This window comes from Caretta caretta, chromosome 1, assembly GCF_965140235.1.
Source record: "Caretta caretta isolate rCarCar2 chromosome 1, rCarCar1.hap1, whole genome shotgun sequence".
In the NCBI taxonomy this organism is placed as follows: domain Eukaryota; kingdom Metazoa; phylum Chordata; order Testudines; family Cheloniidae; genus Caretta; species Caretta caretta.
Window position 1 is genome coordinate 248,669,885 of NC_134206.1, and position 18,099 is coordinate 248,687,983.

The 18,099-nt window shown below is 42.9% G+C and overlaps 1 protein-coding gene across 2 annotated transcripts in view; it reads right to left on the reverse strand.

Moving 5' to 3' along the window:
• Nucleotides 1–18,099, reverse strand: part of PTN (pleiotrophin) — a 120,387-nt gene that overhangs the window by 49,512 nt on the left and 52,776 nt on the right. Inside the window, exon 1 of one of the 2 annotated variants that reach the window (XM_048830425.2) lies at nucleotides 3,152–3,292. The exons of the other annotated variant lie outside the window; for it this stretch is intronic. The gene's annotated coding sequence lies outside the window, so the exon portion shown is untranslated. Of the gene's footprint in view, nucleotides 1–3,151; nucleotides 3,293–18,099 lie in introns of those variants that run through there. 2 annotated transcript variants of the gene reach the window in all.

An 18,099-nucleotide genomic window follows, 5' to 3' on the forward strand; every position in this document is an offset into this window, starting at 1 on the left:
GCCCCCTCCTGCACCCTGAACCCCTCATTTCTGGCCCCCAGCCCAGAGTCTGCACCCCCCAGTCAGAGCCCTCACCCCCTCCTGCACCCAACCCTCTGCCCCAGCCTAGTGAAAATGAGCAAGTGAGTGAGGGTGAGGGAGAGCCCCAGCCCAGAGCCTCCCCCCACACTCTGAACCCCTTGGCCCCACCCACAGGCCCCTCCCACACCCCAAACCCTTCATTCCCAGCCCCACACCAGAGCCCACACCCCCAGCTGGAGCCCTCACCCTCTCCGCACCCCAATCCCCTGTCCCAACCCTGAGCCCCCTCCTGCACCCTGAACCCCTAATTTCTGGCCCCACCCTGGAGCCCACACCCCCAGCCAGAGCCCTCACCCCCTTGCACACCCCAACCCTCGTGAAAATGAGCAAGTGAGTGAGGGTGAGGGAGAGCAAGTGACAGTGGAAGGGGGGATGGAGTGAGCAGGGGTGGGGTCTCGGGAAGGGGTGGCGCAAGCGTGTTCCGTTTTCTGCCATCAGAAAGCTGGCAACCCTAATTGCCCCACAAGGCTCCTGCTCCTGAGCCCTCAAAGAAATGGTAACCTTGTTTTCCTGAAGACACCACCCCGCCCTGAGACCATTTCCACTTTCCCAGCAGCTGCCTCTGCCAATTCCTAGGGTCCGTTTGCTCCAGAACCCTCTCCCTTAAAGGGCCAGGCTACCCGATTATATGCATGATGGCCACACTGCCACCCCATAAAACATACCTGCCATTTCCTTGTGCCAGTTTTCACTTCCCCCACAAGCTCCATGTGTGTGTACTTTAATCACTCAATTTTCTGTTACTTATCGTCTTTTGAAATATGCTTGAAAAATATTTTTTAAAACCTCATTAGCTCAAATATCCTGTGTAGTTGATGTTCACTGTCTCCCCCTGCTCTTCTAACTATCCTTTGAAGTGTAATAAAAGCCTCATCTTGTCTAATCCCAAATGATTCTTCCCCTCCCTCTGGGGTTCCTGGATCCTTATATAAATAGACATCATTTCTGGATGGAATCTCATACTAAGTCAAGTCAGCACCTTATGGCTGCTTGAGATCACAGAGTTCTCTCATGATGCCTAAACAACTTAACCATTGAAAAAACAATCGCCAAAGCAGTGGGGACTTAGCAGGAAACCTGTATCCCTTTTGAAGACACCTGCCCGCCTTAGAGCACTTGCATCTTCCTTTTATGCTCTGCTATCTTCTTTGGGGGGAAAGAATAAACTTATTGTGCTGGTTTAAAAGGTGGTTTGCTCTTAGTACTAGTAAAATTCAGCCATCTCACTAGGTGGTAAGTCAATACAGCGTTCCGCATCAGAGTGAAAATTCACTGATTAATAAACAGAGCAGTGTGAAATTTGCAATGCGAAAGCTGCAATATTTGTGAATATGAGGGCAGAGCAAAAATTCATGGTAATTTCAAGAGTTCAGTGGAGATTGTTTAGAAAAATATATTCTCAATGCCAATATTTCCTGTGAAATTTTTATTAGTTTAATGATAAATTTTTAGTAAGATTTTGTGCAATGAAGGGTGAAATCCTGGTTCCATTGAAGTCAATAGCAAGGCTCCCATTGACTTCAATGGAGTCAAGATTTCACTCTTGGTATCATTTTAACTTTCACCAATGAAAGCAGCTTCCTGAACTGTGCAAAAATCAAACCGGTCATACTGATGAAGACAAAAGGGCAGCTTTTTATCTGCAGAAAACATTTTAATAGAAAATGGAGGGAAAAAGATGTAAGGCAAAACCACAGAAATGTTTCCTTCCTGGTGTCCATCTTAAAAGGGCCTGATTTTCAGAGAGTGAATGCGCAGCACTTTCTGACAATCAGGCCCCTTTAAGGTGCCCTAAATTGGACATGCAATAATTAAGGCACCCAGTAATCTCTCGTCACTTAAAAGAACAAAAAAATCTTGGCCATGATTCCTGCATCAGTTTCGCCAGCCGAGAATGGTGGCTGGAAATGCTCAGGATATCTATCTGTGCAAGACGGGAAATAGTGGCACAATTGAGGTGCCATAAATATGCGAGCATGACCCTGTAGTGTAGATGCAGTCTACAGTGATGGAAGAGGGTTTGCTGCTGCTGGAGGAATAGCACCTTCCCAAGTGATGGTAGCTAGGTTGATAGAAGCATTCTTCTGTTGACCTAGATGCCTTTACACAGGGGTTAGGTCAGCACAGCTACAGAGCTCAGGAGTGTGGATTTTTCACGCCCCTGAGCATTGTCGCTATATCAGTCAACCTCAGCTGGAATGGCAGTAGGTGTAAAAGGAACTAAGGGTGTAGCTTCACAACATAGTTCGCTAAAGAAGTAAATCCAGTGTTACTCGTAACCTGACTCCCACCCTGATCCCAACAAATACCTAATTTGAGTTGAGTGGGGCTTTAAACTGGCTCATGAGAAGGTGGGTGTGTTGAAGCTTGAGTACTGTTACAGCTCAATTTGGTAATACAGTGGGGACTCATCTTGAGAGCAGGCAGTGGGCAAACAATAAAAAAATTATCAGATCACTTTGAAAAAATATTATGAAGTTTCTACTTAGAAACTGCGTAGAAACTTAGAAACTACTTAGAAACTGAAATGAAGCGAGAACTGAACACAATGTATTGTTCCATCACCTCAGTTTGATGGTGCTTGCTCTGGGATTGCAACCAAGCTAGGACCAAAAGTGGGTGTAATGAACCCCTTCTCCACCTGTGGGCTGGTACTTTTGAAAGTGAGCAATGTTTTACTTAAGCCATTTCCATAGTGAGCCACAATCCCTTCAGGATGTTCCCTTCATCCTATTCAGGAAAAAAATGAACAGAGCTGGAAATCTTCTCAATGCTTTATCGGGAACCTTGTATTCTTACCAAGTATAGGAAAATTACAAAAAACAAAGCTTTCCCATCTCCTCATCCTCAATCCATTAAAAAATATAGTAGATCCTGTTTCAAATCCAAATGGCAAGGCCCTCACACACTCTGGACCTAAATTCTGTGGCAAGGTCCCTGGCGTCTGTGGCATTGTGGTGAATATATTGAAAATTCTGTGGCAGCATGAGATAGAAGTCTAAATGGAGGCATTTATATTGAATTAAATATGAACTCAAGTGAAAGCAAAGGAAGTTAGGAGCCTAAATACCTTTGAGGATCTGACCTTTGGGTCTAATTGCATGGCAGATATTGTTGGGAGGAAGCTGGAGGTTTTGGCAGCTGGTTAAAGGAGAATTAGACTTGTGGCATCCTGGGATTGTGTAGTAAACATCAGAGCTGGATATTTCTTCTAAAAGGCAGGCAGAGAAATAGTTAACAACATTGGCACTTACGCAGTCATCCTTACTTACGCAGTCAGAGTTAATGACTTATAAAGATGAATAGAGCAATTCACAGATTTTTTTTCCCCATGTTGTCTAAAGATTCAGGAGGTGAAATTCTAAGTTTACACCTGATTAACTTTTTCAGTATAATCTTTATCGTCATGGGGGCTAAAAACAATCATTTTAATGAAAACTCAGACTCTGGAGCAAAATTATGTGGCAAGTGGTGAATTCTGGAACATATTACATGGCCATGGAATTGCAAAATAAATATGCAAGGCCCTAGAAATAGAGGTTTCTGTTCAGGGTAAAGGAAGCTTGCATTCTCTGCCCGCAGACAGGAAGTGGGAACAGCTCTAAAAGTAGTTAAAATCTCAGTGGGAAAGTAATTTTGATTCAGAGTGGTTCCTATCAAAGGAGGTTCCTATTAATGTATAAGTTCTTTTTAAAATGCATTTCCAATATTACATACTGAAATATAGAACTCCAGCATAAAAACAGTGTAGTACAGCTCACTGCAATTCACTGGTGACCTACTGGCAGAGCCGCCCAGAGGGGGCGGCAAGTGAGGCAATTTGCCCCGGGCCCCACAGGGGCCCCCACAAGAGTTTTTGGCGGCACATCCTTTAGTGCCGCCGAATACATCCGGAGTGAAGGATCCGCCGCCGCTTCTTCCGCTTCGGGTCTTCGGTGGCAATTCGGCAGCTGGGGTCCTTCTGCTCCATGTCTTCGGTGAAGTGCCCTGAAGACCTGGAGCGGAAGAACCCCCACCGCTGAAGACCCCAGGCCCCCTGAATCTTCTGGGCGGCCCTGCCTACTGGTTGTTTTAGGCCATGAAAACTTATGCCCAAATAAATTTGCAAGTCTCTACGGTGCCACAAGGTCTCCTTGTTGTTTTTGCTGATACAGACTAACACGGCTACCACTCTGAAACCTACTGGTTGTTTGTTCTTCCCAAGAGGATCCTTCTCACCTCTCTCTGAGCCCCTCCTTTTCCTAGCCTCAGGGCCTCACATCACAGTGACCAGGTTCTGTTGAAAGAATGCTGAACTAAGCTCCTTTTGAAACCCTGAAACACCTCTCTCTTGTTATAGAATCATCATAGAATCTCAGGGTTGGAAGGGACCTCAGGAGGTCATCTAGTCCAACCCCCTGCTCAAAGCAGGACCAATCCCCAATTTTTGCCCCAGATCCCTAAGTGGCCCCCTCAAGGATTGAACTCACAACCCTGGGTTTAGCAGGCCAATGCTAAAACCACTGAGCTATCCCTCCCCCCTAACAGATTGTCCTCAATCTTGAAGCGGGGGCTTGAGGGGAACACCCTACTCCCACAGCACTTCCAGTTCCTACTATCTCGGGAGTAGGAGGTTGGAATTGAGTCTCTGTACTTACCCCCTGCATGGTGCTCTGAGACTGCCAGCCTGGCCTTCCCCAGTGTTTGAGAATTACAACGGTTCCTGTGAGCTACACCATCAGAACCCCCATCTATGGATACGCCTAATCTAGAGATACTCCTTTAATAACGTGCAGATTTACAGAGACCTGGACATTCTAGTGAAAGAACGGTGTATGAACATACTGGTTTTAGAACCTCTAGCTCTACTACATGCCCTAGAATGCTCCCACGTTTCAGGCTGTGTTTCCAAATCAGAGATGTAGGTCCTGAGCTGGTGTAAATGGGTGAAGTTCTACTGACCCCAGTGGAGATATAAATTTCCACCAGTTGGGGGAGCTGACACATAGCCTTTAATTTTTAATTCTTTCCCTCCTCGCTAAACAGGTGGTATAGTTAGAGCCACCATCGCTCCTCCTCCTGTTCTGCGGCTCCACTATTAGGTGCAGAAATTCAGTACCGTATTCCCATATGAAGGAACTGGCAAGGAGAGAATGTGTGCTCTTGGCAGAGCCTTCCCCTGGGGTTATGCCAATAAACAATCATTTTCTAGCTGCCACAAGCATTCCATTATTTCTGCTGGGCCATTCAGGCCACTCAAGTTCAGGCTCTGTCAGTCCTTCCTTAATAAATCCCTATTATCAGGGGCTTAGACCTCAGCGGTTAGAATTCCTCCTCAGCTGAGACTTGGCACTCACGGTTTCAGCCCAAATGTTGTTGGGGGGGGGGGGGGGATTAAAACACACTGTAGCAGAGCTAAGACAATAGAAGTTCGTTTTTTTATAAACAATGTTTGGAGACTGGTTATTGTGGAAAAGAATCATGATGGCAGTGAGAGAGAGTGTGTAGCTAACTATGCAGATCCATTTCATTTTCTCATGCATTTTTAATCACATGCTTTTGGGGACAGATTTTCAAGAGCACTCTGCACCCAGCAATTCCTCTTCTGACATGTACTGTGCAGAGACACACCTCCTCAGCTGCTGTAACTATGCAGCTCTACTGATTTCATGCCCATGACATAATACCTCAATCCAATGGATCTATGACGTACATATGCTTTACGCCTTCATCCCAATCCTTCAGAGACTTTACAGGTCATATGGGGTAGCATACCATTCAGGGTTCCAGACACACTGACATATCATTGTGAGCAGCTCTGGCCTTAGAATTTTTGGTGCTTTAAATAAGCCTTTGTTACTATTAGGGATAGCTTACCTGGTCTGTCAGGAATAAGAGCTTGCCCAGTCTACACTCAATTCCTGATCTCAAATCAACCCTAACTTTAAAAGGAAAAAAAGACAACGTACCCACATTCCACTCAGTTCCCCTACATGTGCAGATAAAGCTGCAGGGCCCAACAATTCTGGCTGCCTCCCTCGTGGCTGTAGTCTTTACGCTCCTCTGTTAAACCATATATAGACAGCTGTGCCTGTGCAAAGGCGTCATAAAATGGGTGTTAAACCACAGAATCAGTGAACAGCATCCACACTACTACTCTGCAGTGATTTGGTCCTTAGGGGGATTAGGTGCTATTGTAGTTACACGGGCTGGCTCTGTGAGGCAAGGTGCAAACGCCAAATAGGGCAAGTCTAATCCAAAAAGGGGCATGGTTAGCAAAGATTTACACTGCATATATTCTCCAGTTGGGTGCCTTGGGTAAAGATAAAAAACGGCTGGTGTAAATTAAAGTACCCAGGAGGCCACAGAGAGAACCCACGCCATAAGAACATCCACCACAGCTATGCTCCATCTCTACCTCTCTGGTGATGACTGCTGATGGGGCATGTCCCTTTCCGTGCTCCACTTCCCTACTGCCTTTTTGGTTCAGAATTATTGACTGGCATGTAGACCATGACAAATGCGATGTTTGCATTGCATACAATAGGGAGTCAGATTTACAGAACATTATGGCATAGGTGTAATGTATGAAAATCACCACAGATTTGGGTAGATAGGAGGTGTGGGAGAGAAAGAAAAAAATGAGCAAAAGAGCTGAGATTATTGGCTGATAAAATGAGGCCCTTTCCCATTGCTTGTGGGAAGTGGGTAGTTGTCACTTTGCAAGTTAATACCACACTGATGTATGTTTTGGAAAACCTTGCTGAGGCAGCAGCCTGGGAGTCAAAGCCTTTTCAGAGAGGCTCTTTCCCTCTGTAAGAGTTATTTGGTATTTGTCTCAGGAATTGTTTGTATCTCTTTCCACATAAAGCCAACTGAGACCCAAATTCCCTGAACAGTAGTGACAGCAGCATCAGTCCAGGGAATATACTACCACTATGAGCTGCTGCTGCAATGACAAACGAATGAACAGAAGGGAATGGGAGCATGGCTGAAAGGCCCACACCACTGGCTCCTTTCATTCCCCTGAGAAACTCCTGTTTGTTTTGAAAAGTACTGGAGAATCATGCTGTAATTTACTCAATTGTACTAGAATTACCTGTGGAACTGCAGCTGTGACGGCAGGAAGATAGGAGACTTAAAAGACTCAGTCAGAGAAGCCTCTGAGGTTTTAGTTGGTTACATCAAACTGGATCTCCAGACCTTCTGAGGTCAACATACGAAGTCCTATGCCCCTCATGAGGGTAGATGGTTGAACATATTTGAAGTTGGGAATGGCTCCGTCCCCTTAATGTACCCTGCAATCCTTTGTTTCAAATTCTATCACAGGGATTTCATAGGCAAAATCTTAGATAGAGTCATGAAACGATTTGAAGTGTGCAATCTGTGTGGAGTGTGAACTGAATATAAATTTATTTACCAACAATTTGTGTATTACTCCTACTTATTTTGGTGATTTTGTTTCAGCTAGGGGAATGTTACGAACAAAAACATTATAAAGAAAACTTCTGCAAAACTGCACTAGTTTTTCCACAAATGAAATGGAGATGATTGGGGGAGGAGAGGAGAGAGGAAGGATTTTGTTTTTTGATAAATCCATTGAAAAGTCAAAAAGGGTCTGCTTTTCTTTACAGATGGAGATTTTCTGCACAGATCTAGCGGGCGGTTCACAAGTCAGTTCATTACAGTGTCAGAAGCATGTCTACCACGGATTGTAGGGATTTCTCTTATACAAAGCATGAGTCTATAGGGAAATCCCATCCCCTGGGTTCAATCCCAAAGAGCTAATGTAACCCATCACAAATTAAAACATACAGTTGTTCCTTAATAGATTCCTTGCAATAATTAGTGGCATCTGTGTAGGTGCAATACAGCACTGTCCCCTCCTGGAATATGACAGGTGGATTCAGGTGCAAGAGTTCCCTCTGGCTGAGCAAAGGGGGATGAATTTTAAGTAAGTGTAGTGATGGAGTGTTAACATGAACCTTTGCAAACACAAATTAAGAAAGAAACAAATGGACTAACACATTAGTTAATGCTTATATTTTATAGGACCAGTCTTGGTATACACAGAACTCAGAGTACTCAGCCCTTGCCTAGACGGGCAACAACTGAACTTACAGAATACTCAGCCCAAAATGCATTCTGCATTGAGCAGAATCTAAACACCCACCAGAAGAGGATCAGATTCATAATACCACAAGTGGGTAGAGACCTGTGTTTCTGGAGCCTAAATCCTACATTTGAATCCCACTTCTCCTGATGCAGCATGGTGACCTCACTGTTTGTAGATGTGCCATTATACATCACTGCCAACTGGCACCTAATTAGGTGGACACTATTACCCAGTCTTTTACTTTCTGGCAGAAGGAAGTCTCCACTCGCACCAGCTCTTCCTCTGACTCAGGCAGTAAAGATCTCCTGCTGATGGCTCAGGTAATACTTCCAACCTCTTCGGAAATGAACATGGAAACAACCTGATGACCTATTTCAAGAAAGATGTGTGACTGAGGAGAGGGGTAAGTAAATGCACCTCTAGGCTGATATAGAGCAAGGTTTTTTGGCTTCTTTTAATACTTTTAATCTAATATTTGCTGCCTCTGCACTGGCTTGCTGACAGTGAGGTGTAGGAAATCAAAAGCTTCGTTCCCCCCCCCCCCCCCCATACGCCTGGGATTGGTTGATTGTAAGCATATAATCAGCCAATCAAAGGATACAAACGGAGTTTTTTATTGCTTCAGTTATTAGCCTCGCTGATCATACAAAATAAAAGCGGGGGGGGGGGCATTTTGCAGCCTATGGCTTGATGCTTCACAAAGTGGGACAACAGCCAGAGAATCAAGACATCTGGTCATTCAGACTACTACACTGTGACTGACAGAGTCCTATTTGAGAAAGAAAATCCTTTATTTTTGCATTAACCTATGAGGCACACTAAAGCCCAGTCCTCAGTCTATTTTAACCAATTATATGATCCCCTTATCCCCTTCTCTAATACTAACCCCACCACTGCACACGCCTTTCATTCCAGCCTCACTCAAACACTCAGCCTACTCATCTTGTTCTTCTCCATTAGTACACCCAGCATTCTCCCCTCACATAAACTTATCTGCAAAAATACCTTTACTGTTTTTAGGACTTGTCTCTTTTCTATCCATGCATTCCATGTTCATCATTGTGAGAGCACTTACTGTTCTCTGTAGGTATTATTAACTCCATTTCCAAAGATGCCTTCCCCTGTCTCCCTGGATGAGAGTCTCCACACTGTACTCTGTAAAGAATTCTCTCTTTTATCTGCCTCTCACTGCAAGGTATTCTGTGATTTTCTGTAGGAGGCTGCTTCCTAAAAATAAATTGCATGATGATCGGTTTTCACTTTTGCTTGATCTTTCGTTTTGCCACCATAACACAACATGGTGCAACAGTGACGTTTCCACTGTATTAAACAGGGCTTTGTTCTTTTCCTGCTCCTTCCTTTCCCTCATATAGTCAAACCAAATGCAATGGTTGAGTTTTAATATGAAAATAATTAGTACCATCCAAGTGCAATAAAAAAATAAAAATCCAAGCTGTCTGAATTCCTGAATTGGTTGATCTCTCAGAAGAACTTAGACAACACCAGCAGTCAAGAAGATGATGAAACAGCTCAACAGCATTTGTTCACAAACCATAGAAGGTGATGCGTTTAAATGCAGCAACAGGCTCATCTCTCCAGTAGCGAAAGAGCTCAAGGATGGAACCACTAACTATTACGCTGCCAAAGGTCACATACTGGATAGAAGACAAGAGTGATATAATTAGTGGTGAACTCTGAGATAGATTAAAAATTACCAAAATTAAAGTAACACTCCTAAATTCATATTTAGACATTCAAATAAAAGCTTATCTAATTGCCTAAACATATATTTAGGAGCCTAACTTTAGGCACTAAGGTTTGAAAATATTGACCTATGGGAATAAATGTATTATTATTTTTAAAGACTAATATAGCATCATAATTGTGCATGGGAATTTACAAAATGGATAAAGACAATCCCTTCCCAAAAGATCTTATTTAAACTGAGGGTACATTTTAGTAACTCCCCAAGCAATTTATACAGAAACTTAGGGCTCTTAAGCTGTGTTTGAATGCTGCACCCCTTTGACTCCCCCTGCAATGGTTTAACTATGCACTACTCATGGTGATCGGGGGAAGTCCCGGATGACTGGAAAAAAGGCTAATGTAGTGCCCATCTTTAAAAAAGGGAAGGAGGAGGATCTGGGGAGCTACAGGCCAGTCAGCCTCACCTCAGTCCCTGGAAAAATCATGGAGCAGGTCCTCAAGGAATCAATTTTGAAGCACTTTGAGGAGAGGAAAGTGATCGGGAACAGTCAGCATGGATTCACCAAGGGCAAGTCATGCCTGACTAACTTAATTGCCTTCTATGGTGAGATAACTGGCTCTGTGGATGAGGGCAAAACAGTGGATGTGTTATTCCTTGACTTCAGCAAAGCTTTTTATACGATCTTCCACAGTAATCTTGCCAGCAAGTTAAAGTATTATGGGCTGGATGAATGGACTATAAGGTGGATAGAAAGCTGGCTATATCATTGGGCTTAACGGGTAGTGATCAATGGCTCCATGTCTAGTTGGCAGCCGGTATCAAGTGGAGTGCCCCAAGGGTCAGTCCTGGGGCTGGTTTTGTTCAATATCTTCATTAATGATCTGGAGGATGGTGTGGATTGCACCCTAAGGAAGTTTGCAGATGACACTAAACTGGGAGGAGTGGTAGATATGCTGGAGGTTAAGGATAGGATGCAGAGGGACCTAGACAAATTAGAGGATTGGGCCAAAAGAAATCTGATGAGGTTCAGAGTCCTGCACTTAGGACGGAAGAATCCCATGCACTGCTACAGACTAGGGACCGAATGGCTCGGCAGGAGTTCTGCAGAAGAGGACCTAGGGGTTACAGTGGACGAGAAGCTGGCTATGAGTCAACCATGTGCCTTTGTTGCCAAGAAGGCTAACGGCATTTGGGGCTGTATAAGTAGGGGCATTGCCAGCAGATTGAGGGACGTGATTGTTCCCCTCTATTCGGCATTGGTGAGGCCTCATCTGGAGTAGTGTGTCCAGTTCTGGGCCCCACACTACAAGAAGGATGTGGAAAAATTGGAAAGAGTCCAGAGGAGGGCAACAAAAATGATTAGGGGGCTGGACCACATGACTTATGAGGAGAGGCTGAGGGAACTGGGATTGTTTAGTCTGCAGAAGAGAAGAGTGAGGGGGGATTTGATAGCTGCTTTCAACTACCTGAAAGGGGGTTCCAAAGAGGATGGATCTAGACTGTCCTCAGTCGTAGCAGATGACAGAACAAGGAGTAATGGTCTCAAGTTGCAGTGGAGGAGGTTTAGGTTGGATATTAGGAAAAACTTTTTCCACTAGGAGGGTGGTGAAGCACTGGAATGGGTTACCTAGGGAGGTGGTGGAATCTCCTTCCTTAGAGGTTTTTAAGGTCAGGCTTGACAAAGCCCTGGCTGGGATGATTCAGTTGGGGATTGTTCCTACTTTGAGCAGAGGGTGGACTAGATGACCAACCCTGATATTCTGATACCTCTAAAGCAGACCAGCACTTAAAAGACACATTCTGCCCCTTGGATCTGATTCTGCAGTGCCCTGCACCTTTTGTAGTCATTTACACCTGTGCAAAATGCTTCTGATTTAGTAGTATTTTACACTCGCTTGTCACAGGTATAAATGACTACACAGTGCAGGGCAGTGGGAAATCGGGTACCTGAAGCCGTATCCTCCTGTTGTGATGAGAACAGAACAGTAGGAATACTCCAGGATTTCTGAAGAATTTGGTATTGGTTGGTGCCTACAGCAGTCACCGTGGTCAGCACTTCAGACACTCTTAAGTTTGGGATTTATGAAATCATTGAGATTTTCATATACTCCCCTAATCCTACCCCACCACCTCACTGCTTAACTATTTGAATGCCAAACATAGCTAGATATATGGCCAAAATGTGCCTTGCGTATTTCCTCAGATACATTGCTTTGAATCATCAACATTCCAGTGAAACATTGATGCTTTCAAGATAAATAGCAACACAAGGGTTTATTTATGACTCGTTTGTATTTTAACGGTAATATCTCATTGTGGGCACTCACATATCTGTTTTCTGAGTTTTTCCATTTCAAATTATACTTTGGCAATTTCCCATCAGGTAGTGATGTGAAAACTATAAAGGAGACTGAGTACTTAGCAGTCCAAGTGGCCACAAATAAAATGGTGACAAAAATCACAGGAAATTTCTAGATGTCAGCTTCAAAAGCAAATGCAGAAGGAAGAGCTCCCAAACTGCTGACCTTTTAAATTTCTCTTTCCTTTCCCAGGGAATAAGCCTCCTAAAGGGCTTTGCACAGTACCTGTGTCACACACCAATGTGTACAGGATCAATTTACAACAGTGATCAGAGAGCAAAAGCTCTCAGAGAGGCCGAACTAGAGGTGGGAGAATTCTGGCAGCATCCTGCCTGCTACCCCTCCCCTGAATTAAATGTCACAGATAGAATAGGAACAAAACTAGGTTTCAGAGTAGTAGCCGTGTTAGTCTGTATTCACAAAAAGAAAAAGAGTACTTGTGGCACCTTAGAGACTAACAAATTTATTTGAGCACAAGCTTTTGTGAGCTACAGCTCACTTCATCAGATGCATTCAGTGGAAAATACAGTGGGGATATTTATATACCTAGAGAACATGAAACAATCGGTGTTACCATACACACTGTAAGGAGAGTGATCATTTAAGGTGAGCTAATACCAGCAGGAGAGCGGGGGGGGGGAGGCAGGGGAAGAAAACCTTTTGTAGTGATAATCAAGGTGGGCCAATTCTTCAACAAAAAAAACTTCAAAAACAGGCTCCAACGAGAGACTGCTGAATTGGAATTAATTTGCAAACTGGATACAATTAACTTAGGCTTGAATAGAGACTGGGAGTGGATGGGTCATTAGACAAAATAAAACTATTTCCCCATGTTTATTCCCCCCCAACCCCCCACTGTTCCTCAGACGTTCTTGTCAACTGCTGGAAATGGTCCACCTTGATTATCACTACAAAAGGCTCCCCCCCCCCGCCCTGGCTCTCCTTTTCTTCTTGCGAAAACTAGGTTTGTTTTCTTTACAGTGATACTATATAACTGGATTTGGAAATTAATGCCAGCAAGTGGGTTGGAAAAGTCTAATCTGGATTTCAAAAGATAGCACATCCGAGCGGTAACAGATATTTCAGCCTTTCCTTCAAGCCCCCTTTGTACTCAAGGCTCCCTTTTAGCTCCTGTCAGAGATGCTGCCTGTGAGGGTTCCAGTTTGAGTCTCAGCTGCAGTAATGTGCAAGAAACACCCACATACCCCCACCACACATCTGGGCACTTAACAAGAGAGTCCACTGATGAACCACATCCACTCCAGTGTCTGGTCATAGGTGGATAGCTATATCACTTTTATTTGCAAAGTGAGCAAATTTGCCCACTTGTCATTATTTGCAATCAACTCTGTTGAAAGAGCCAGGGATGTCTTGTCATTTTAAAAATTACCCTCTCCTGATTGACGTTTGTCATGCATACATTAATCCCTGGGAATCAAGGGACTGAATTATGCTTCTTTGCTGAAGGTCATAGTCCCAGAAGCACTGAACATCATCAGCCCAACCAACTTCAGAAGAAGTCAAATGCACTCAGCACCTTCCAGAACTGGACCCAAGCCTTCCCCCCACCTATTCTATTGCACAGACACTAATTTATTGTTGTAGGTTTCCATATAGGGACTGAGTTTACTAAATAGATTACCTCAAATACAGCTTCTTATAATCAGATAAGGGAAAAGACCTGAAGATTTCATGAAGTCTGCTAGGTATCCCACTGTGCTGATCTAGTTAACCAGGTAGGCACTCAGATACTGTGTGGTAATTACAACTGTGGTAACATGTGCCAGCATACAAGACAGGAGGCCTGATTCAAAGCCAATTGAAATCAATGGTGTCTTTCCAGTGACTACATAGGGCGTTGAAAAGATCCAGATACATTAATTTGTTATTGTCTGGTTGTTCACAACAGGTGGGCTGCTGGCACTTGTTTATTATTTTTTGCTGAGAAAGGAACATTACAGTGTTTGTGTGGGGGTGGGAATCTCACCTATAAAGAACAAGTATTATATAAGAGAGATGCAACAACAAAAATAGGGATTGAAGAACCTGTTGAGATAAAAGTAACAGCAAGACAACTCAACATTACATTTGCAAAACAATTCACCAACATAATTAATCTGTGCAACATCCTTGCTAGGCAGATATTTATCATCACACACACCCATTTCAGAGGTGAGCAAATGGAAGCACAGAGAAGTTAATTAATTGCCAAAAGACCAGAGCCATAACTAGGCATTTTAGCACTGGGGACGAGCAAGTGTATTTGCTCCCCCTACCGGTTTATTTTCATCATTTTTCAGTCCCTTTTTTGCCCCTGCTTTTTGGCGTCCTGGGAGGCTGCCCGGCTCGCCCCGCCTTGTTTACAGTCCTGCAAAGGACAAAGAAGCCCAAAGGCAGAGCCAGAACTTGGGACTCAGGAGTTCCAGGCTTCCAGTTTCTTGCTCTAGAGTCTAGACACCGTGGCCTCATTGAGAAGATAACCAACTTGAAATTTCACAAAGAGCTTGAATCCAACCTTGTTTGAAGTTCTGAACTATTTCAAGTATTATCCCCCCAAGCCTACTGTGTTTTATGTTTGTATGTTTCTGCAATTCTCAATTCCAGAAAAGCAAATGACAAAACGCACAAAGTGGTTCAGGAGGGCAAAAAGGGGGAGTTTTGTTTTATCTGAACCTTTCATCTTTCTCTGTTACTAATGTTAATTTCCTCTTCCATGGTGAGAAAAGAAAGAAAGAGCGAGTTCCATCATCAAGGACGGTAAAGCTGGATCTCTCATGCTTATGTTAGAGGAAAAGCGAGGGAGCATGCCTGCAGTTAATTAGCCCTGGCTGCTAATCACATCAACCAAAGATGATGAGCAAATTAAAAACTTCAGCGGAGCAGTTAGCCTGATGCTTTCCCCTGAGCCCCAGAGCTAGTTAGTGGGATGCTATGGTCGGGATATCAGCCTGATGGAGAGAGAGATCACTGCTATTTTCCTGTTAGAATCCAGAGCCTGGCCTTCATTCCAGAGTGACAACAGTTTATCTTTTGGGATGGGCAGGAGTTAAAGGAGAGGGCGGGGTGCACTCCATCTGTTTACTATTCAATTCCATCAGTTGTAAAGGATCACAGAAGAGTTGTGAACGCTGAATCTCCCCACCCGTACCCCCACCCATCTGTCCTGATGCCAAAACCAGCACAGTCAAAGAGAAGCAAAATGGTTCATTTGGTCCCTTCAGAGTCAACACTTCTTCACAAGAATGCACATCCAGACAAGTTTAGCATCAGCTCACAAATGAGTAGAGTGGAGAAATGATGGAGGATTTAGATTCAAAGATGTTGTATTCCCCCTTCAGCTAATCCTTTCAGAAATACATATATATTTTTAAATAAACAAAAATACTACTACCTTGGACTTCAACAGCACCTTTCATTCGAGATCTCAAATAACTGTAGACATTAATCAAGCCTTCGAAGTAGGCATTACTACCTGCATGTTACAGATACGAAAATACAAACTCAGGGATGTTCTGAGACACACTGTGCCCAGTGGGGGACACAATCACAGTCCCTGTGCTCTGCCATGAGTAGGGACCACTCCCACCTGTCTCCACTAGAGCTATGAGACACCCCAAAGTATACAGAGAGTCCACAATTATGACTGTTTATATTACTGTAGCTCCAAGAAGACCCAACCAAGATCATTATGCTAGGTGCTGTTCATACACACACAGAGAGAGTCCCTGACCCTAAATAGCTTACAATCTAAATAGACAAGACTGAGAAAGAAAGTATTATCCACATTTTACAGATAAAGGAACTGAGGAACAGAATCATCCAAGAAATTGACCCTGGATACAAGGAACCTGGAAAACTAGAAGATAATTTTGTCACAGAATAATGGCTTTAAGGCTGGTGGGACAAAGCAGGACTCATAAAATGTTAAAAGACTGGAGATGGGGGTCCCACATGTGCCAGCTGATCTTCAGCTCCACTACTCCTAGTCTGTAGTTGAATTTTTCACCTTTTTTAAAAACAATCTGGCTTTGTTTATAAAGTACCTATCACACAGCAGTATCTAGGATGCTATACATAGTAAGTCAAGAACTGGGTTCTATGTCCAGAAGGACCATCATGCAAAAATAGTAGGCAAAGAAAAAGTTTCTACCAAGAGAAGAGTTGGTGCAGAAAGGGGAGCCTAAATGATGAAAAAAGAAAAGGAGTACTTGTGGCACCTTAGAGACTAACCAATTTATTTGAGCATGAGCTTTCGTGAGCTACAGCTCACTTCATCAGATGAAAAGTGGGCTGCAACAAGAATGCTAATTGAGAAGGAACTCAGTACAGACAGCAGCCCAGCTAATTCCAACTGCTTTAAAGAAACACAGAGACTGGGGTGGTTGTTCAAGCACCTCACAACTTGATTAGAAGGTTTTGGGCCCTGATGAGTTAGAATTTAAAACCTTGATGAGGGAAATGAGGAAAAATAAACTGACTTTTCTTTCCAAAAAGTTTTCTTCCAACCCTAGTAGACTGTAGCTTAAGTTGAAACTTCTAAGGGGAAGCCTATAAAGAAAAAGTCCTATAGAATATCATAGTAATGAACCAAATAGGACTCAATAGAAATTACTTTAAAATCTATTGAATTTAATTCTAAAAAAAATCACAATTCTCTAGGTTTTTTTAAAAACCTTCCTGTAAAATTATACCATAGGAATTTAATTTTCTATTAAAAGTGGTTAAAAAAACTTGAAGAAAAGTGATTGGTTTTCATCACATTACATACATGTTTTCCATGAGAAAACTATCAGTGAGCATCTCCTTCCGAAAAGCTGAGCCCAAAGGCTCAAAGTACAGACTCGGGAGAAGAGCTACATGAAAGTTTTTGTACAAACCCATTTTTTCCCTGAAAAATACCAATTAGGATTGATCAAAACAATTTGGGTCATTTTCAGTCTTTTTTTTCAGTTACAAAAAAGACAAAAGTAAATTAGAAGCATCAAAACAGTTTGTTTCAGCATTTCCGGTCAACTAGAACATTTATATAGATATGTAAGGAAACTTCTGTCAACATTTCAGTACACCATAAATCAAAGAATTTTCACTTTGAGTCAGCCCAAAACTCCCCAGCACCCAGCCTTCAATTTTTCAGATTTGTATGCAAACAAAATATTCAGTGTGACACCGAGACAGCGAGTGTTAAATGACCAGCAGGCTAAGTGACTCAAGATCAACCTTTAAGAACACATTAGGGAAGTAATGAAATGGTAAACAGAGTTGTTTTTTGTAGATAATTATCAAAGCCATCTTAAATGGAAGAGGGTTCTGTATTGTTAGAGAATTAGAAGTAAATACTAATTATATTTGCCTGTGTTTACCTATATCTTGTTAGACGTTAACAATGTGATCTAATCAACTTGTAGATGCTAAACTTCTGTTCCTGTCTGTTACTATATCCTATTGATTCAAAGATCAAAAAGGAATATAAACATTTAGATGAAACTTGGGCATAATAATATCATTGTCTATGTTTCTCTTTGAAGTTTGTAATAAACTATGAACTGCTTGAATGGGTAATTACTTTATGCAAATGAATACAGCTAATTACCTATATATACATAGGAAATAGGTGGTTTAATTCAAAGTAACAATGTATATTACCTATTCTTCATCCAAGGAATGTCTGCTGTGTTATCTGCTGTCAAGAGGCTATTGTAGCCTGCCAGAGATCTACAGAAGAACTCTAGAGCCTGAACCTATCATCTGAGATCTGCTTGAACTTCGTCAGGGAAGTTTAAGTCACAAGACTGAAGTCTCCAGCTTCATTCTGGATTACCCTGCTATTTCTCATGAAAGAATTTAAACAGACTCTA